Here is a 21619-nt window from a genome sequence, read left to right as displayed (position 1 = left end):
TGACTACCTCACTCATTGCGGACTTCACAGAACATGCACATGGCACTCCTTAGGGTCAACCAGTTGAAGAGAACTGGTGTTAAGCTGGTCAGTCAGTTGAAATTAATTGGTTTCCACCAGGTCAACCAGTTGAACACTTACAACATGAACTCTTTACAATTAGAATGTTTCCGATCAAGGGTCTACCCCTATTGGAATGTATTTTCCGTTTCTTATGTGCACACCCAATTGGATCAAGAAGCATTCCAATTGGGATTCCAATTGGAATTAATTATTCCAATGGTTTACCAATTGGGATGTGTGCGACCAATTGGACTGACAAGCATTCCAATTGGACCCCTTCACTTTTTTTGACTGGGTAGGCTGATGTCTTGTCGCGTGACATCACCATCAGTGGTTGGAAGCAGACAACATTCTCTCAGTAATTTTTGGGAGTGCAATATTTACTTGAGGAAAAAAAAAATTTTTCTAGCGATCCGGAGGTGCGAGAATTATGAGACTGCGAAGATTACATGAGTATATACGGTAATTTTATTAACTCAAGATCACTTTAGCAAGAAGCTTTGGCCATATGAGATATAAAGAAGTAATAGACATAGCAAGATAGCTCTGACTCCCTTCATCTTCAATACAGAAGTCTAGTGTTTTTATTGTGGAAGAGTTTGGATGTGCAAACGGCCACACAGGAGACAAGAGCAAGACAACACAAATTCTTCATTGTTTGTGTTTGCATGTGCACAAACTTCCTAACTAGCTCGAGCGTCTCTCATTCTGGTACATAAATGTTTGACTATGACAAAAAAAAAAAAAAACTGAACTTTGTTTTCAAGGATTCGCAAGTGCTGCGTGGCAACAGTGTGGAACACACAAGTGCTTGTGTTTTCTGTTCCATCTTAGTCCAGAGTCCAGATATCGTCCTGTTCTCTCACCCTACTGTGTATCATCTGTCCCTCCAAAACACCCCTCTACAATTTATGTGCAAATTGTGCACGCATTGCCTACGCAGGCTCCTGAACTTTCGCCGGAAGGACACCGGCGTGAGCCCTGCTCAGGACTGAGCCCCTGGGCACGGAGTGCCAGCTCGAATCAGCTGACAGAAGACCTGTCAACGAGGCACCAAGACAGTCGCCGGCCTAACTGCAGGACAACGTCGTCCAACCAGCACAAACTCTCGGCCCCGGGCCTAACGCGGCACGAACATCGTCGAAGCGCGAATGCGTTATGCGCCGCATGTGAGGAAAATAGTCATGAGTGTGGGAACATGGTGGCAATGCCACACAATAAAACGGTGCACATTCATTGCTTGACACATGCTAACACCGCTTCATGGGATGAAAAAATGAAGTATTGGTGGAGATGTGAAGGTGCCAGAAAAACTCTTCATTTCTCGCATCTTGCATTGGGCGTGGATGTGTTGTTGAGGGCATGGGGTGCTTGCTGCAGCCAAGCTGTTGGAAGACACTTCCAGCACCTCGGTTGTGGCAAAAGTGCTAGGTCAGCCAAGATGTTGAAGCACGTTTGTTTCAGCATCTTTGCTCCTCAAAGCATTTCTGGTAGAACTGAGTAGTTCGCCCGAACCAGAATGTTGGAAAGTCATTACTTCCTACATCTTGGTTCATGCGACTATGTTGCAAGTTTTACAATTGCTGCTGCCTGCTATGATCACTGGTGTGAGGAAATGAGATCATTGTGAGGGCTCAGTGAGGCTAGCAGATAAGATTACAAGTCCTCAAGTGCTGGCAAACTTGATAGAACTTTTGTGCATGCAGTCCCGCAGTACACCTTGTTTTTAGTGGCTATAATCAGTGAGTGTCATGCACCGTGTTTGAAAGTGCAGAACTGCTTGTGGTATCTTGGTATGCCAATAAATGCAAATGCTTGCAGTTGCACTTATTGTGAAAACTTAGCGGCCGCGAGTTTCTTGCAAGACCTTCAGACAAGCGACTCTCATATTCATGGGCAGTTGGGAGAGTGGATCGTGCCCGATTTGGAGAGCTAGGTCTGGTGCTTTTCACAAATGCCGAGGTAGGTGCCTTGAGAAACCCCTTATTCACTTTGTTTGGAATTGGTTGCTGCCCTGTTTTGTGGGTGTTGCACTCTGCATAGCTGCGACCTCTTCTGGGTTCAGTATTGGTTTCATGACAGTTGTCCTCCTCCTGTGCTTTCCTTCGTTCAACACTGCACACTTGCTACTTTCCATCTAGCTATATCATCCACATAGTATGTGCTTTCTAGCGACAAAGTGGAAGGTATAACATGTTGATGAAGGAAACTCGCGTGATCGGGATGACTTGGTATGAAACAGTTTTCAACCCTACGAAGATGTACAAACTTCCATGTTGAAACAGAACTCAATCCATAATGTGAAATACATGTACACCATGCATTTGACCAGTATGGTGTGCATGCCTTCCCCTATTCATATTGCAGTAATTCGTGGTTGCGCTTTTCGCATAATCTGCAAATGGTGATGCCAAAGACCGGCCACTGAAAGCAAAATGCATTGACTGGTGGTGTGTATTGATAGGCAAATTTTGTGCGAGCAGGACAGACATCCTCCGTTCTGTGCCGATAGTGAAGCCTAAAAGCATTTGGTTTGACATTGGTTAAAATTCGCTTCTGATGTAAGTGTAGGTAATGAGATAGCCACATATAGTAATTCTGGTCACTCTGGCTTTTCGGGTGCAGCAGGACTGCAACATTTTGTGACATCAGTCTTGTAGCATTGTGTCCAAACAAGGTGGAGTACGAAATGAATTTGTGGCAGTTCACTCTCATTAAGCCCTTTCAATGGCAACTGCACAAATTTTGAAAGTAGCTTTTTTTTTTTCAAGTATAAGCACATTGAAACTAAATTCAGATGTGCACATTTCATTCTTTGACGAGAACTTTAAATGCCAATAGAATGCGCAAATTTGTGCAAATGAGACACGCACAGGAGGGAGGCACGATTAGACACTCGAACTGTACTTGTGCTTTGGGTGTCCAATTCTGTCTTGCTTCTGTGTGTCTGTTTTAGTTGTACAACTTTGGGTATTCCAATGGCTAACACATCCATACTCCAGTCTAATTAGCCAAATGAACTCTCGCCCGAAGCATGCTGGCACATTTAAGTCTGAATAAGACACGCGGGTGAATGAAAAGTGCTAAGTGAAATGCTTGAAACCACTCAGTCTTTGTAAGAAACTGAGTTTCACTTCAAAGTCTGTGTGATAAACAAGATTTAAAGCAAAATACTCAAGTGTTTTATTGCAGCCTAAGAGTGAAAAGCACTGCCAATAAAGATAAAAATCAACTTCCATTGCTCCTGCAATGGAGTGCAGGTAACGATAAGTTCCATGTCCCTCCATTGAAATCGCACAGCAAAGTTGGAATTACGAAGGGGCGTTGTCCATCTGTGTTGCTTTAGACAGCAGAACGTGCTGATACCAGAAATCTCTTCTGTTTATCTTTGTAAGAAGGCGGCACAATTATTTTCAACACTTCTTGGAAATGTCCAAGGTGGCAGCACCTATCAGCGAGCCCGCATCATCATTACGGCCCAAAGTTTCAAGGGGTGGATTGAAAATGTACTGGTACTGCAAAAACAGTGAAGGAGAAAAAAGTGCCGTCATACATGAATGGCAAAAACACTCAAAGGGTTCAGGCATTTGCAGCCCTTGGGAATAAAAAAAAATCTGCACATGGACGAATACAGAAAGGCTGGAAAGACAGGCCTGAATAACGAGCCATTTTCTGTGTTCCAAATTGTGAATTTTTTTGTCAGCTGGAAATGCTGCAAATGTTGTGAAAACTCGTTTGAGCCAGCCCGACTTTCTGCACTGATGCATAGATAGATGAAGCTTGTCTGTCCAGGTTGCAGCAAACTTTTTCAAAGTATAGAGTGGCTCGTGGTCTGCCAGATTATGCTGTGTGTCATGTAACGAGTCCGCATTGCTTTTGCTATACTGAGCTATTACAGAAAGCATTGACAATGCAGGCCTTAGTTTATTTGCAGAACAATTCTCACATTAAGGCTGGTATCTCACATCAAAGAATGTCTGCTTTTGAGGGCTGTGTGTAATAGATGTGGCAAAACATGAGTCTCTTCAGCTGTTTCACAGGGGACCCAGCCCAATGATGGAAAATATAGTTGTGATATAGTTTGTGCTACTTCTACATAGTAGTTAATGGAAAGGCTATGTAAAAACTACTGTTGAAAGTCAGTTTAGAATGATAATCTGATGAGCAGGCTTGAAATATTTAACGTAATCCAGAGGTTAAATTCATATATTTTTCACTGCTGCAATATCTGAAGTTGTAACAGATGATGCTTGAAAGTTACCATGGCAGTGTTTTTGCGACAAACCTATGCCTGAGCTGTGAAAACCTACAAGTCAGACCAATGGTGACCTGGAACTGGAGCCTGCCATTTCACCTGGCACATAGTGCTCCAAGTTCAGGCCATTTGGGCCAGATAAGCCATGACAGGCTCTCAATATGCCAAGCCACAGCAAGAAAATGTCATGATTGCACAACCAGGCTGAGCGAAAAGGTTGCAATACGTGGTATAAACTTTCATGAAATAACCCAAGCAATTACTGCTGCCCTTACTTACAGAATGCTGGGTCTATTGTTTCATGTACGACTAAGGCTTGCAGCTTTGTCAAACTAAAGCTAGTAGCATCACTAGGGAACTTGAGGTGTTTTAACGCAGTAGTGTTAGAAGGAACGTTCAAAACTAATTTAGTCTGTGGCAATATTAGAAAGATATTAGTTTTTCCATTTTTTTCCTGGAAATGCTTCATTAAATCTAGTTTGGTGTCCAAGTTAGTCACTTTGTATTCAAAATATTGAACCCTATGAGTACCTTCTGAAGAATGGAAAATGCTTCCTCAGATTGGGAACCTCATAAAATCTGGTTTCGGTTAAATTTCAAGTGTAGTTTAATCCTGGAGTTGAAAAATGGACATTGTCTAGGAGCTTGAGAAAGCAGGGGTGCAACAGCCAAAATAGAATTTGGAGTAATTTTTAGAGCAGTAGAATGTTACTTTTGGAGCACTAAAACCTAACTTTGGAGCAGGTTACGAGAGAAAAATTTATTTTTTTATCACAGCAGGCTAAATTTGGAGCAGTACAAAAAGTTTACATTTAGAAAAATAAAAAATGTGTACAAATCACTCAACATCCCCTAGACAATGTAGAATGAATCTAAGCACTGCTATTTCAATAAAAGTAGTAATCTGAACCCCCCACAGAGAACAATGAAGTCCACATCAGCATTTGCACGCCTGCCGCATTCTTTGACACACTGAGGACTCAAATGTGGACCTGCCAAGCTGGCGATATTGAGATTCAGGAGATTCGTAAAACAAGTCGGGGCGGCGAAAAAAGAAGGGGGGGGGGGGGGGGGGAATTGGTGCACAGTCTTATTTTTTAGGGCTGCAAAAATTTTATACAGTGCTCTAAATAATTGGCAGTAACTTTTTTTAGGCATCAGCTATTGTATTGATACTCACAATTAGGCTGCATATGCACGCATGAGTTACTGAACAAACTGTGTTCTGTGAATAGTGCTAAGAGTCCTTTCCAAATCTTAGACCGCTGGTGTACTGCAGTGAAAGTGGCTTAAGCAGCATTCTGCCTCGAGCACTGCACGGGCCTTCATTACAAAGCCTGAGCCCAGCCCGGGCCCGTGGTTTCAAGCCCGAGCTCGGCTCAGGCCAGGGGGTTCATTATTAAACCTATCTTGAACGTATGTATTCATGACGAGGCCTGGCCTGGGCCCACTAGAGGCCACTAGAGGTTATAAGTTGTTGGTGATTATTATTAATGATGCCTTGTGCTTTGTAGCAGGTGATCGGATCGAGAACTCGATGTCTGCATGCATCAAAATATTGCTTTAGGCACGGGGGTAGGCCCGGCCGCGGTGGTCTAGTGGCTAAGGCACTCGGCTGCTGACCCGCAGGTCGCGGGTTCGATTCCCGGCTGCGGAGGCTGCATTTCCGATGGAGGCAGAAATGTTGTAGGCCCGTGTACTCAGATTTGGGTGCACGTTAAAGAACCCCAGGTGGTAAAAATTTCCGGAGTCCTCCACTACGACGCTCTCATAGTCAAATGGTGGTTTTGGGACGTTAAACCCCACAAATCAATCAAATCAAGGCACGGGGGTAGCACAGTGGTTCAGCTGCGTCGCAGTTAAGTGCGAGGATGTGGGTGCGATTTCTGTGGCCATGGCAGCCATATTTTGATGGGGGTGAAACATGGAGGAAAGAAAAAGGAGGCAGCATGACGTCGTGCAGCCAGCCTTGGCAAGCCAAGCCGTTTTGATGCCAGCAGAGTGTCGTCGCAGCACGTGATCGTTTGCGCAAGATCGCGTCAGTAACGAGACTTGCCGATAGTACTTCGGAGCACGGCGTCTAATAGCTTTTAATCGACGTGCGCACCGGTGGCTGGCTTAAGCTGGAGGTTCAAAAATGGAACATCATCAAGAGTACTTAAACCTAGAGCATGTCGCGATGTTTGGATCACGTCGGCCCTAGGCCGACACAGTGGACTTCACTTGTGGGAGATAATGCTACCTCATATTTTTTTTCTTTTCTTTATCCATTGGGCAAGATGCAAGAACACTCTTTACTTACCTTTAGATGGGCGTTGAAGATATCCAGGTGGTCACCTCTACAACGTTCCTCATAATATCATGGCTTTCGCATGCAAATGTAAATGAAATGTTTGTTGCCTATATGGCACATGGCAAGTCATTACAATAACAGTGGAGTAAAATAAAACGTAGCAAAGAATTTATTGAAAAGAAGTGAACAACTACCGTGAAAAAGTGGACAGAGCCGAACCCGATTCATTTTCGTGAATGTTCTTTTGCAGGCTTTCATTGAAAACGTTAATTACGCAGCTTTTTAAAATGGGCTCCCGAATAATAATTTGTTACAGCAAGATAAGAAACGTGAACATTATATATGGTGAACAGCCACCAAAAACAGATCAAATATAAATCATTTATATTCTAGCGTTGTCATGCGAATGTAGTTGCCATGTACATTTGCATAATCAAGCTGCTACAGACCAGAAGATACTATTCCAGATAAAATGTTGCCCCCTTTTTTCATGGAACAAACATAAGAAATATGCTTAAAATAATACCCAGTGGACCAAAAAGACCACACTCAGAAATGACACAGAAATAGGTGTGAAAAGGCCAGAAAAAGGAAAAAATCTACATGGTCTTGAAAAAAACTAGCAAAGATCTTCCTCTCTTTAAGTATATATGCACCCGTCTGGACTAAAAGAGTGTTCACTGCTTGCGCTCGTAGATGCGATGCAAAGTACTTTTTCTTGCAAGAAATGAAAGCCCATGGAGTTTCTTACAATGGGCTTACCACCATGAGAGCAGTTTCTCAATGTCTATCCACGAGTCCCGAAGGTAACTGTCTAGCTCACTGGTTCAGTTTCCACAGCATTAGGTCACTCCTTAAGTTCGTTAAGGGACATACACTTCGCTGGGGGTTCATTATCTGGCTGATCTGCGCTCATTTATCCTTGTGGCAAATGCACATGTGCATCAATCCACAATTCGTGTACTCTGTCATGAACAGTTTTTCTCTCCTGCTTATCAAGAATGTGGGGGGTTGCAGAAAGGCAACCACAAGATTCTTGCCATATTCTGAAGCTGTTCTATGGGTAGTTGTATTTGAAAAAATTCTGGCGTCCTCTACATGGGCTTGTACATTTCTGATGCTTCTTCAGTTTTTGTTAGTACATTAATACAAGGGGCAGCGTACTACTTGGTCCTGCGCAAGCTTTTCGCTGACCTCCTTGAAGGGCTCTGAAAATTCGACGGCCTCTGTCAACATGGCCATATATACATCTTCTATGAGCAGATTTACCCTTGAATCCAGGAGGTTTTCTATCGTGTCGAACTGAGTTAGCTTAGACTTGGATCATATAGAGCTTCAAATGCCACCAACTCTTATCACGTGTCATTTCAGTTTGGCACATAATGCCTTGGATCATGCAGTGTAGAATGTTCCCGTGTGCTCGAAGGTCCGATTTCGGCCTTAGCAAATCTGAGCCTGGCCCTGCCCGCAGCCTCAAGCTAGGGCCAGGCCCTGGCCAACAGCCGGGTGCCAGAGAATGCTTCAGATAGTCTGGCCCAGGCCCGTGCAGTGCTCTATTCTGCTCTGGTTAGAACAAGGCCAAAAAATTATCAAATGGCTACACCCCCCCTCCCTTTTTTTTGCTTCAATATGGGCTTAAGTTTAGGGCACAATTTTTTTACTTTCTTGCAAGTTGCATTTGTCTAGATAAAGTAACAACAGCACACGCCCGTTAGCCCAGAGACAGCACCAGATATTTATCGCATGGGCCATTGCTATGGCAACTAATGTGGTCGCTGGCAACCCCGGCATTCACAGCATGTAGGGTTCGTTTGCGTGCAGTAACAGCCAACATTACTGGATTAGGTGACGGCGGTATACGCTTTCGGCTTTAGTTTCTAACATGCTGACTAGAAAATTATTTCCCACGAAGTGTTGCTGGCTTTGGCAATGCATTTTCGCCTTGAAGTTGCATCGATCCACTGATAGAAATCGACTGTGGTCATCGAACCAAGGGGCGCTCGTTGTTACTTTATCTGGTCGATCGCGTCTCTGGAGTAATGTCTGTGTACCTGCATCCCTGTATTGACTGATGACGCAAACTACAGGTTCTGAACGTGGCCTTCATTTCTCACTGAAATTAGCGCAACTGAGAAAATTTTGAAGCTGGTCGGGCATTTCGGCGCAGCGTGATGCAATTTTCACAAATTTCATGGTTTTAGCACAGCTCGGTGCACTAATAGAGAATTGTATCAAATCAGCGCAATTGGCATTTTTGTTGCACCCCTGGCAAAGCGAAGCAACAGGCACTGTTCCCTCCCAGTAAAGAAAGCTTCAAGGTCCGTTGATATGGGAACAGTCTGCCCAATACTGAGGAAGTAACGAGCTCGTTCATCATGCCTGATAATCACAGGGTATTTGAAAGGTGCAGTGCAGGGGTACTATTCTCAATCTATGATCTTCTGTGATACGATTCTTTAATCAAGGTTTCAGGTTTCTCAGCACAGAATCCAGGGCACCGTTATCAGCTGCAAACTCGCCGCAGTAGCGACACGCGAGGGGTGGGGGGCGGTGCCCAAAAAATTCGCTTTCTTTTCTTTTCACGAACTTCAGGAGTGTCTTATCGAAACGCGATGAACTAAATGCTGCGGTCGACTCATGTGATGCTGATGTTGTATTGTTAGCTGAAACGTGGCTTACTTCAAAAATTAACAGCAGTGAATAGTTTGATTCTACAAAGCGTTTCAATGTGTATCGTCGTGATAGAGGTGATAGATGCGGCGGTGGTGTACTTGTTGCTGTAGCGGATCATATTTCTTCGTCTTTTGTGCCTGTTGTAACCAATTTAGAGATCATATTTGTTGAAATTTGCACATGTTATAAAAAGATTATCTTGGGTATCTGCTACCATCCACCGTCCTGCGATCCGAGCTTTGTCAATAGCCTTCACGATGTGGTTAACATAGTTATGGAACGTTTTCCTAATGTACCAGTCCTTTTAGCCGGAGACTTTAACTACCCAAATATATTTTGGTCCAGTGATGTACCTCAGTTAAGTCCGTTCTCTACTGACAGTTATAATTTTTTGAGCTTTTGTTCCGATTTCAACTTTACGCAAATTGTCACCCAACCAACTCGCATTACACCTACTACTTCAAGCGTTTTAGATCTCGTGTTAACCAACGTGCCTGACCTGTTCATGTCTCCACTTTGTTTGCCTCAATTAAGTGATCATTCTTTGCTCCATTTCACTACGGATGTTTGCGTTCCTCACCATGAAAATTATACTAAGCACATTAGAGATTACGCTGCTGCCGATTTTGATGCCATCAATACAGAACTTTGTTTATTTCTGGACAGCTATCTTGATGAATTCGAGGTTCGTTCTGTTAATTCGAACTGGATTTTGTTCAAAGAAAAAGTAGCATACCTGACTGAAGCGTTTGTTCCCCTGAGGCTAGTCACCACCAATAAGCATGCTCCCTGGTATAGCCAATCTTTGAAAAGGTTGGCTAATAAGAAAAAAAGGCTGTTTCGGTCCGCTAAAGTTTCTAACTCGCAGGCCAGATGGGATTCTTACTACGTTGCTAATGGGGAATATAGGAGGGCCACAAAAGCAGCAAAGGAAACCTACTTTAATAACACACTCCCCAATATGTTAGTCAACAACCCGAGACAATTTTGGAGGGTGGTGAATAAAAAAGATACTCATGAAATAACACTTAAAACTTTGGACGGGGTAACCCATAAAGATGATTGCGCTGTTATTCTCTGTGACACCTTCGCGGCGGCAGTGTCAGGTCTCCTCAACAAAGGTTCAAACCCTGTTTGTCAAGCTAGTGGTTATCTCCCGATGGAAGCAATTCGTTTTGACACAGCAGGTGTACAAAAAATAATAGAAAATCTTAGTCTCGTCTTCCGCCGGAATTGATAACATTACTTCCAAGTTTTTAATCAACACTAAAGTCTACAGCGCCATAATCTTAACAAAAATATTTGAGCAATCTCTGGAAGCGGGTTGTCTTCCGGATGATTGGAGTGTGGGAAGAATTATTTCATTCTTTAAGTCAGGTGATAAACTTTGTCCGGAAAATTACAGACCAGTATCAATCACTTCGATACCATGCAAAATAATGGAACACGTAATTTATTCGCAGCTTGTAAAATTTTTAGAGGGCAATTCTTTCTTTACTGATTCGCAGCATGGATTTCGTAAAAACTTTTCCTGTGAAACGCAACTAATATGTTTTATACATGATTTGCATTCTATTCTCGACAACGGCACACCCATTGACTGTATCTTTTTAGATTTCTCAAAAGCGTTTGACAAAGTACCTCATGATTTACTCATTTTAAAATTACGGAGCCTCAATATAGATAACGTCCTTGCGTGGGTGATTGCTTTTCTCAGTAACCGTTCCCAATTTGTAACTGTCAATAACTTTGATTCGCCCAGGGTCCCGGTTGGCTCTGGGGTCCCACAGGGCTCCGTGTTGGGACCATTGCTCTTTCTGGTCTATATAAATGATTTGCCTCTAAACATTACTTCTTCAGTGAGTCTTTTCGCAGATGACTGCGTAATTTATCGGGCAATTAAGGGACATTCAGACGTTCTAGATTTGCAGGCTGATATGGATCGCGTTCAGGAATGGTGCGAGACTTGGGGCATGGCGTTAAACGTTAACAAATGTAAGTACATGCATATTAACCGACACAGCACTAGTATCAGGTCGTATCATATTAATAATGTTCTTCTCGAAGTAGTAAACTCTTATAAGTATCTAGGTATCCACATAACTTCTACATTGTCTTGGAAGACACACATTGAATATATTGCAGGTAAAGCTAATAGCACGTTGGGTTACCTTCGAAGAAATTTTAATCAGGCACCCGTTTCCTTGAAACTCTTACTCTACAAAGTATTGGTACGTAGCAGATTAGAATATGCAGCATCTGTTTGGGACCCTGGTCATGACTCGCTTATCTATGAATTAGAATGAGTGCAGAATCGGGCAGCGCGCTTCATCCTTTCAAATTACCATCGCACCTCGAGCGTCACATCAATGAAAACTACACTAGCATTACCCCTACTGTCTCTTCGCAGGAAAGTGTCTCGGCTGTGTATATTCCATAAAATTTACTTCACCAATCCGTTACTCAGAAGCAGATTATTGGCCCAACCAACTTACGTTTCCACTCGCATTGATCATTGCCATAAAGTAGGACTTCCTTTAGCGCACACCAAGTGTTTTCATAATTCATTTGTGCTAAAAACATCTGTATGCTGGAATCATCTTCCTTGTAATATTGTTGGTATAAAAGATGCTGCTTTATTTAAAATTGCCGTCACTAATTTTATTTGTACGTAGCCTCAGTTCAACCCTGTAGCAAGCGACGATTGCAATTTTTCTGTTGTTGCATTTTGCTTTGTATGCTGTACATGTATGTACCCACTCCCCTCTGTAATGCCCTCGGGCCTTGAGGGTAGGTAACTGAATAAAATAAAATAAAAATAAAATAGAATGTATCGGTGTAAAAGACCTGTTGCGCTTTTGGCACTTTGCCTAACTGGCCACTTTTGCATTTCATCAATCGTTGTGTGATTAGGTTGTGGCACATGGTTGGCTATATCGTGGAGCATGGTATGCAGCATTGATCAATTACGCGATTTCTTTTTATATGTTGTTCTGTAATTTGGTTGTGTAATTCAGAAATTGTCCCACATCAAGATATATTCAAATTTGCGTATGTTTCTGGCCGTGGAGGGTACATTTATGAAAAGGAAAACATTACTGGAGCAAGCACTTAATCATCATCATCATCATCATCAGCCTGACTTACGTCCACTGCAGGACAAAGGCCTCTCCCATGTTCCGCCAGTTAACCCGGTCCTGTGCTTGCTGCTGCCAATTTATACCCGCAAACTTCTTAATCTCATCTGCCCACCTAACCTTCTGTCTCCCCCTAACCCGCTTCCCTTCTCTGGGAATCCAGTCAGTTACCCTTAATGACCAGCGGTTATACTGTCTACGCGCTACATGCCCTGCACTTAATAACTATTACTATATGATTAAAATATTGCTTGTCTGTTAAATAATGAAAATTTTACAACGCAAGTGCTTCACAAACCCAACTGTAAGTTTCCTTTGCAGCCTTGAAGGCGTGCGAGACTTCATACTGATTTTAAATAATGTCCAGTGAACACTGTAAAGTTATTAAAGTGATAGCGCTACAGATTGCTGGTTAACTTCATATTGAGAGAAAAATACCATGCTGCTATCAACTAGTCTCTTCTATCAACTAGTCAAGATCAGAAATGCCAGGGCAGGATGGTACGAATATGAGGTGGTCCTCTAGGCACTGCGAGGGCATAGGTGCTCGCCTAGTGTGTGAACTGAACTTTCCATGAAAGTTCCATTTAGTCATCATCACAGAAATGACACTGTGAAGGTTGTTTTTTGGTGTTTTAATGCAGCATGGTTTCGCTGCATTGCATGGAAGGGAGCTCTTAGCATGAGAGATGTGTTCTTTAACACTTCAAATAAAACACCCAAGTTCAGAAGATTGCTGTGGTCAACAATGCTAAACACAGCAGTGATATGTGCTGCAGGCACGTCAAAAGATCAGTTCCATGCTCTCGACCACTCGACAACAGACTGTGTAAAGAGATTGAACAAGCATCTGTTTGTCCGCTCACAGGTGCGCACAATTCCTGCTCTTCTTTCCTGCATGGTGAAGAGCAGAAATGAGCAGGGTAAAGGAATGTAGCGAAGGAAAGAGCTGAATGAGCGAGGTCCCTGTTTCGTTCATCAAATTCATTCAACTCTGCTTGCAGCGCTCTTTCAAAGAGCTTTTACAGCTATGTGTTCATTGTGGATTTGTGCGCAATTTCGGCACCACGAGAAAATTGCACCCTCTGGCTGGTTTAGGGCTTTTCTAAGTAGTGAATGTAGCATTAGTGCGACAAGTTTGTTGCCACTACAGTTACTGTCTTGTGTAAATATTGAGTTCAGCATTCCTCGGCACATGTGTAGAACCAGGGCCCCCCAGATGTGCGTGTGGGGCAAACGCTTAAGAATTATTGATTTGTACGTGGGAGGGCTTCCTGCTTTTGATGCCTAACATTTACAGTGCACATGCATTGCAAAATATGCAGCTTGTAGAGGTGCCAGCTATCATGCGCAGTGTTATTGGCATAATGCAGATGCAGTCATGCTTGCAGGTGCAGCTTTACTCTGAAAAGGTCATGCTGAATGCGCAGAAATGTGCAGGAGCTTGCTGAAAATTTCTGCAAAGCTCTTACAAAAAATATTCAGGCATACTGAACTTGCATAATCTGCCTGCTTTCCATCGTTCCAGTTCGTGCCAAAGCAAGTCTGAATGTGAATCAGTGGCAGACAAAAAAGCGTGCACGTCTATGCACGTGCAAATTACTTGGAGTATCTCATGTCATTCTGTCTCGTGTTCAAAAAGTGAGATAATGTAGAGCTTGTGCTTTTAACTTGAGCAGACCAAAGGATGCCCCTTAAAACAAGGTCACTGTGTACATGAAGACAGGCCTTTCTGTGTGTATTAATTATTCCTTAGTATTTACTTCATTTTCTTTCTCTGGATGACATCTGCCCATCATGAGTTAGCACTGTGGAGGTTCCAGACTGGGCTGTTCAGCATATGGTAGACCATAAATGGAATCTGAACGAAGCCTACAGAGAGACCCTACTATGGTTCTTGTAGTACAGCCACATTTACACATTGTATTGTCTGCTAAGCTAAACGCCCAATAGAGACAAAGTACGCAAGTGGCATGAGCAAGGTTCTTGCACACTGAAGACACTGAAAAAACTCCAACGGAGAAAATTATTACTCATGTTCTATTGATTAATCACCCTTATTCATTATCTCAAAGTGCCACTCTTGGCGTCATAAGCCAGAAGGGAGGTCGAAATGAAAGCTTCCACTTCTGTGTTAATGTCGCTGCAATTTAATGTCTTTTAACAGCATCTGTGACCGGGCAGAGATTTGTAATCCTATATAGTTCATTGAATACTACACTAAGAGCCACACCATGAATTTGGTAAGGTTCTGTTGCAAAGCGATGATCCAAACAAAGAAAAAAAATAAATGAAAAGCTTTGAAGTTCTTGTATTCGCATTCTGGCAGTTGAAATATCATCTGTTACAGGAATATACGAGATTTTGAAAATATTTAACCTCATTGAACTAATTGTTTCTCTTCTGGTTAAGTGAAATGATTGGCCCTGTGAATACCATTGCTGGCACCTGCCATTTGTGACCAAACATGTCTCTGAAAGGAGAGAAAAGTAATTTCAATTTTATGCAATGCCTTGCATTTGCTATGCCATCTCATTAACACTGACCGTGGTGTGTGTGGTTGTTGCACATCTTAATTAAAGAGACTAGCAGACATTTTAAAAAGGCACTTAACCAGCAATGTGCATGGTATATCATTCTGTTGCTCCTTTCGATCTTTTACTAGGCGGTGCAAAAACCACGCATCCCATAGCTTGTTGGCATAGTACTTGCTGTAAGGCGCTGCGGACATCTGTTGCAAAAACAAATGTGCAGTCTGGGAGTACTAGCTTTGCGACTTGCACACAGTTTTTTCTGTCACTGCCAGTCTGAAGCAGGTTTTCTTTTCGTTCTCTCTGACAGTATTGATATTCACTAAACAGGTTAACGAACCGACATGATGTTTACCGAGCACACTGCATGAAAAGTAATTGTTCACATACTAATAGTATTGCTGAGGAAAAAAACTCTGAGGTCATATTAGTTTTCTCAATGAACCTTTTCAAGTACTTTCCATTGTTTTGGTGGTGCCTGTTATAAGTGCTGTTAACATCAAAAATGAAGCATGCATGTCAAGCATTTCAGACTAGTTGTATGTAGGGCTCTTCTGAATAGCTTTGCTGGATGCTGCATAAACAGTTGCATGTATGTGTGACTGTTGTAGTTGAACCAATCGTTTATTCAGTGAATGTGTCTTTGTTAGACTAAATGTAGCATACATTTTTTTTCCATTATCCTCGGTCATCATTGTTTCATTCCTGCATTTTAATTCCTGCATTTTAATTCCTGCATTTTAATCTGCTTGCACTAAGCATTGTGCATACTTACAATGTTAGAAAGTATGCAGAGTACCTTGAATAGAAAACGGGTCTCACCTGAACAAAACTATTAGCAAGTGGTTTACCACAGTCATGCATAGCTGCTGCTTTGCTTTACACTCAATTTAGCAACTAGAACCAGGTGTCCCGAGATGGACTGGCACCTTCGTCAGCACAGTGGAGAATCGAGTGTTTCACTTTTCAGCAGAGGCACCATTTAAATGAGCTATACGTGACACGGCTTACTGACAGTGCATTTGAGGCATTTTGAGCACAGCTTCTAAAGGGCTGAGACCTCTAATTAGCAGACATTATGGACACTTGTCCGCTTCAGTTACACTCGGGCACCATGTGCCGTGAAGTAATGGCTGAAATGGCCAATGAGTTAGTTACAGAAAACATGTGGTTGTCGCGTATTGATGTCTACGACTGCTGATAATTTGCTGCTGACGCACAGGTGATCTTCTGTGTGGTGGTCAAGAATTTGATGCTTACTTGAAGCAGATGGTATTATGAACTGACAAATAAAAAAATAAAATTCAAACCAGTGCACAGCGAGAGTACAGAGTTTATTGTGTGTCCTAGATATCCAGCAACCCAACAGTGCCAACATCTTGGCACTCTAGACGTGAAATTGACTAATAATTGTCAGTCCGCAAACCGAGGGGTGGTGCTCGAGCTGACGTTTTGACAAGTGGGCTTGTCTTCAAGGTTGTAACTGATAAAATCCAAGCTTGAAGAGTCCACTTGTCAAAAATTTTGCTTGAGTGCAATCCCCCTGTTCTCGTTTTTTTTTATCACAACCTTACACTTTACCTTTTCTGCCATTTCTTGAATTTTTACGTGTCAAATTAACATAGCAAAACAAGGCTTCTTGTGGTGTTTTCATAGGCTTGAAGAGCCAATGCAAAATATTTCCAAGTGATCGAAGAAGGACCTCTTTGTTAGACCCGGCTTTGTTTTGAATCTTGTGCTGTCAAAATTTCACATCTGTCTAGTGCCAGTGGAGTTACGAGCACTTATCGCAGGCTGAAAGCGTTTTTTTTTTCCATGCGGACAAATGCACCAAAAGCTGCAAAGGGAGGGGGGGGAAGGATTAGCTAAAAGGAAAGTAGTATTGGCACACGTAATGAGTATTTTGTCATCTTTGAACCTGTTGGCCACTTCTGGTTGAGATGAGGGTGGTGTCAGCTTGTGGCAGCTACACAACATTGTGTATACCAACATTAGTGCATACTGTACGACCTTCACACAGTATAGAACTTGGAAGCAAGATTGGAAGATGCAGTGTGCAGTGCTTTGCTGCTAACTGGAAGTTTGCAGGATCAAGTTTTCACCATTCCAGTTCCATTTAGATCGACCAAATTTTCTGAGACCTCCTGTTGCATAGGTAGGCAAACTCATTCAGACCACAGCGTTGCAACGTATGGCAGAGCACACCAGGTTATGCAAAGAACACTCTTTGTGCGAGTGTTCTGTGTGTAACCTGGTGTGTGCCGCCATATGCTGTAATATCTTTAAGCAAGTCACTCAGATCAAGCCCCAAGGCTGATTCCAGCTGAGTAATATTTTGGGAAGTTTGAGTCTGATTGAAAAAATAAAACGAGTCTGAATTGGTCAAGTTGAGAAAAACTAGGAGAGTCTCGCAGAGCACTAAGGGTGAGTAATGTTTCATGAGTGAGTCTAAAGGAGATCTAAATTTTTTGCCGATGCTCCTGGGAGACTTTGCCGGTGTTCTGTCCAGCGACCGTGTCTCTGACACACACTTAAAAGTCTGAACAATCATGCACTGTGTCAACGCAAAGGTCGGAATGGTTTATTCCTTTTGTTTCGATTTAGGAACATGTTCTCTTGCCCCCAGGGGGTGCCATTCCTTTGTTTATATTTTATTGTAATTATTAGATTAGGGCTTCGCTCGGCACACGCCAGAGTCTTTCGTCTGCTTTTTGGGATCCCCGTTTCGATGTGCACCTAGCGTTCCTTCAACGTGGTGTCTTTAGCGCCCACATGGATACTACATTGACGAGGCAAATCCATGTCAATCCTGCCGCATTAAAAGCCATCCTGCCTTACACTTGCTTCTGCTGTACCACTCACCTGTATGTACATTACTGCTGCATCTGGTTATTTTAGCTATTTGACGAACAAGTTTGTGGAACAGCAAGTCTTTTTCGGACACTACCTTTTGATGCCCTCGGTACTAGTACTGCTTCTGCTGCGCATCTTCCATCGCTCTTTGTTCCATGTTCCTTTGTTCCAGCGTGATCCTCCATTTCACCTCCTACTTTTCTGCAGTGCCCCTGCTTTCCTCAAATTTCTAAATGATGCCGTGTCTTGCAAGCTTACATCAACGCAGTGGCCTCAGATGAAACACTGGAGAGAAAGGTGCTGCACAGCACCTCAATGCTCCTGGTGTGGAAGGACTGTACATGTACTGCAGAGCTGCTGACTAGCAGACGTACGTAGCTTGACGGCGAACAGGCTACCGGAGAATGCATGGCTCGCGACGTGCATCAGCAGGTATTCCGGACGCATGCTTCTAGGCACCTGAAGACTCTTGTCTGTGCGGCGCGCCTAGTTCCGACGCAGAGTGCAAAAACCAGACGAAACTTCTGTCCAGTGTGGGAAAAACACACTTCAGCGTCTAAAGGTGCCAAACAAAAAAAATATGTAAAGCCGAGCATTCATGTCAAGGAGTGTGGTCTTGTTTAAAGTTTGAAGTTCACTATTAACAAAGTAGCGATACACAAAATCAAGGATACGTTTTACCATAGTCGGAAGATGATAGACAGCATGAAAAAAATGCAAGGGCAAATGGCAAGACAATGTCACAATAACAGAACACTCTTACAAAAGAAATATATAAAAATAACTGATAAAACATAGTAATAAACACAACTATAACAATAGAATTGCTAAATCGCAGCTCGAAAAAGGACAATATAAACTTTATGACAATAGAACATAACTTCAGTTTTTTTAATGGATACAGGTTAGCTGAAGACCTTCTTTTGGTGGAATAGTTCCATAACGAAATGGCTGTGAATGACAATGACTTTATACCATAATTAGTGCTATCTTGGGGTAGTAATAAATTTCGTTTTAATGTGAAGCGAGTGCAGTTGGTGTTTATTAGTAAGTCAGAGTTGATAAGGTCATAAAGGAGTTAATGGTTAATCATAATAAAAAACAAATAAGTTCAATGAAAACTCGAATTATTTTCTAATACGCAGAGCATTACATTGTCGAAGTAATGAAACGGCGTTCGAATGACGAGGGCTCAAAGTGATAATGTGGATGGTTTGGTTCTGTATGTGTTGTACAGATTAAATGTGCGAGTAATAGGTGTTTGCCCAGGTATTTATGCCATAGTAAAAATGACTAGATAAATGAGAAGTAGAGCGATAATAATGCATTAGCGGAGAAATATGGCCTAGCTATGATTAATGTGCAAATACCAAAAGCAGTCTCTTTCTTTGTGCCTAACAAGTGTAGACAAAATTTAAGTTATGTCTAAATGTGCACCAAGAAAAAAAAAATAGTATCGCAAGCATAGATACTATTTAAGAAATGTATTTTTTAGATCCGTAAACCATGAACTGAGTTTTAGAGGGGCTTATAACTGTGTCATTGTTGTTACATCATAAAACTACATCGCTGATTACAGAGTTTAGTTTTGATATTACATATGTAACTGTTTTAGCATTGCATGATACTGGGGTGTTGGCTCTGCGTACAAAACACTGTGCAGAGCATATGACATCAGGTAGATCATTTATATAAATAATAAATAGGAGGTGAAATGCGTTGATTAGTAATCTTAGTGTTAAAGCAAGACCCACCTGTGAAGACCACATTTTTTGGTTAAACAGGTTCTTTCCAGAAAGTTTAGAGGTGGGTCAGTAATACCATAAGAATCTAACTTATTAAAAAGAATAGAGTGATTTAGCGTGTCAAAAGTTTTAGTTAACACCAAAAAGACTGAACCCGAGAAGTTACCTCTATCGATGAAATGTTTGATGAATCAAAGAAAGCAGAGCGTGGTCACTGGAGCTCACGACAAAACCAAACTGGGAAGGTTTTATAATATTAAATTTCGAAAGGTAAGCATTAAGACACTTTACAAACAGATGTTCAATAATTTACCTAACGAAGAAAGAATAAGGATAGGCCTATAACTTTTAATATATTTATAGTCTTTCTTAAAAGTTGGTGTAAACAATAGTTTAACGAGTCAGGAAAAGAACCCATAGAAAATATATGAGCAACCTTCTTCAAATGATGTGTAAAAATGTTATCCAGACTGGGAGAAGTATTTTTAATATTACGATCAAATAGGTGATACTATTTCTTCAGAGGAATTAAGATTGAAAGAGAAACGAGTGAGGTAAGCGTGGCAACTAGGTGAAGGAACATTTGTTGAACAAATGGATGACAAACAGAAATACTCAGAAAATGCATAAGCAATGTTGTCAGAGTGACGATAAGTAGTGTTGAAGTGAGTAATTTTCCTTATGGGCGAGTTAATTGTAGGTGAATTTAAAAACTCATCGTGAGCCCCGCGACTGTGGTCTAGTGACTAAAGTACTCTGCTGCTGACCTGCAGGTCGCAGGATCGAATGCAGGCTGCGGCGGCTGCATTTTCGATGGAGTTGAAAATGCTGTAGTCCCGTGTTTTGGGACATGAAGTCTCACATATCGATCAAGAATTCGTTGAAAAGTTTCCACTGTTTTTCAAGGAATATTTTATTTATAAATTCCTCATTATAATATCAATTCTTAGCAAGCTTTAACAAAGAGTTAAAGGTATTACAACAGCTTCAGCAAAGTGCCAAGGCATTCTCTTAACTTTTTATAGGGATTATCTTGTTTTTCTGATACTGGTTAATTAGGCAGATATAATACTGTTCTTGTTGACCGATTTCCCGTGGCGCATACCCACTACAGGGGATTGGCCAGAAATTGAGTGGTTTTATAAAATAATGCGCACTTTTACAAAAATGGAGCTTATATAATAGAAAGGTTACAGATGACCTAGGAAATTGTGGTACCCCGTTGCGGTGGTCTAGTGGCTAAGGTACTCGGCTGTTCACCCGCAGGTCGCGGGATCGAATCCCGGCTGCGGCGGCTGCATTTCCGATGGAGGCGGAAATGTTGTAGGCCCGTATGCTCTGATTTGGGTGCACGTTAAAGAACCACAGGTGGGCGAAATTTTTGGAGCCCTCCACTACGGCGTCTCTCATAATCATATGGTGGTTTGGGACGTTTAAATCAATTTTAAGTGCGAAGCATTCAGCGACTTTGAGCGTGTCTGTCTGTCTGTCTGTGTCTGTCTGTCTGTCTGTGTGTGTCTGTGTGTGTGTGTCTGTCTGTCTGTGCCTGTCTGTGTGTGCGTGTCTGTCTATGCCTGTCACTGTCTGTCTGTCTCTGTCTGTCTCTGTCTGTCTGTCTGGCCACCTACAACTTTTAGCTCTGTTGGCCGTTTCGATAATGGTATTGTTACAAAAAATTGGTATGGCTTAACAAGACTGCATGACTGACACGCATAATTGACAAGTCATGACTTGAAAATCGTGGCATGAATGCCATCAATGTCATGATTTTCATTTCATGGTCCTGCAGCTCTTGCAGTGGTTTCGTTTACATGGCATGTTGTAAAACTGGTACGGTATGACATGATTGCATGGCAAACACGAGCGACAATCCCTAACATCAAAATCATGACATGCGTGTCATGTAACATGACTACATGCTCATGATGTAACATGACTACATGCTAACATGTTCATGATGCACTCACGGCTGTTTCGCTAGCTTCACTTACACCAAATTTGGTATTACGGGATGTGAATGGATAACGAAGGTATGATACTGGTGCATACACGATAAACATGAGATAAAC

General features: G+C 42.1%; 1 protein-coding gene across 2 annotated transcripts in view; it reads left to right on the top strand.

Annotated features, from left to right (window-relative positions):
* The window catches only part of LOC119177974 (uncharacterized), a 119834-nt gene extending 118527 nt beyond the window's left edge, over positions 1-1307 (top strand). For both annotated transcript variants that reach the window (XM_075879361.1, XM_075879427.1), the window contains exon 9: positions 1007-1307. The gene's annotated coding sequence lies outside the window, so the exon portion shown is untranslated. The remainder of the gene's footprint in view (positions 1-1006) is intronic.
* The last annotated feature ends 20312 nt before the right edge of the window (positions 1308-21619 follow it).

The sequence above is a fragment of the Rhipicephalus microplus genome, chromosome 1 (assembly GCF_043290135.1).
Source record: "Rhipicephalus microplus isolate Deutch F79 chromosome 1, USDA_Rmic, whole genome shotgun sequence".
Classification (NCBI taxonomy): domain Eukaryota; kingdom Metazoa; phylum Arthropoda; class Arachnida; order Ixodida; family Ixodidae; genus Rhipicephalus; species Rhipicephalus microplus.
The sequence above is the reverse complement of the archived record's forward strand: the minus strand, read 5'-3'. Positions and strand labels throughout refer to the sequence as shown.